Raw genomic sequence first — 1,153 nt, forward strand, 5'->3', positions numbered from 1 at the left:
TGTTGCTCCCGCCTTCGCATGTAATCACGAAACTTGTTTAAACCTTTTATATAGGAATGAATCCGTGTCACAATGTATACAAAACCAACCAAATTTGCTGCCAAGGTCTTGCTGTGCTGGTCGCAACCAACGCCGTTAAGGTGTTTGTTGTGAATAAGGGCTGCAGCACATCCATAACGCTGTCATGGTGGAGCTCCTTGTCGCTGAAGCAACCGGTAAAAACGTCCTAGAGATCGATAATAAACTTTAAAAATACACGGAAGGATTGAGAAGTCCCCCAAAATTACAAGCCTGAGGTAGTAAATACAGCGGCATCTTAGCCTGGCATGCAGGAAGCAGTAGTTGGTCCTGCATACTTATGTTGGCACTTCGTTTTCAGTACACACTTACTGACCAAGTGCCTGCGACATAGTACGTTAATAAAATAAGAAAGCCCACTAATGACAGTACAAGCACCAACGTTAGGGGTATCTCATAAGAAGGCTCTTAATATTTTCGTTCCAAATAGGAACGTAAAAAAACAGCAAACTTTTTTCAGCCTATAGAATGTGCGCCCCGCCGCTTTTGCTTCACGCGCAGAGTCAAGAAGGGCAAGGGAAAACATTCCTGGTGCCTGTCCGTCAAATTAATTCCTCGTTAACTTGAACTCATGCTATCTCAGAATATATTCTCTAAACTTTTTCTTACTGTGTGTTTACCTCCCATAGGCCATACGCATTTGCCCGATTTATCTCGAAACGTTTTTTTTTTTTCGGAGGACCACGGATATATTGAAATACTGGCAGAGAGGACAGAAGGCAAAGTCCGCTACAGGCAGCTGATACGGTCCCCGTTCGAATGCTTGCTCCCACTACGCACCGAACGCGGCCGTGAAATGCAAGTTTAATTACGCGGACTACGCGTCCCCATTACCGGAATGCTGTGTGGCGCGTACATCATTGAGAAAGCTGTGGACGACGCAGCTGATCATGCGGAGGAGGAGGAGCCCCCAGAAGTGACTACGACGGCAGATACAACATACAACAACGGCCGATACAACATAGATGCTGCGTCTGCTTCGTAGCAAGGTAGAATGTAGCGGTGGCGACCACCAATTCATACGATGCATTGAGAAGCTCGAGTAGGCTTTTCTGGTATGCAGATGCGAACGCGA

This window comes from Haemaphysalis longicornis, unplaced genomic scaffold (assembly GCF_048455015.1).
Source record: "Haemaphysalis longicornis isolate Haplotype H1 unplaced genomic scaffold, Haemaphysalis longicornis Haplotype H1 scaffold_5, whole genome shotgun sequence".
In the NCBI taxonomy this organism is placed as follows: domain Eukaryota; kingdom Metazoa; phylum Arthropoda; class Arachnida; order Ixodida; family Ixodidae; genus Haemaphysalis; species Haemaphysalis longicornis.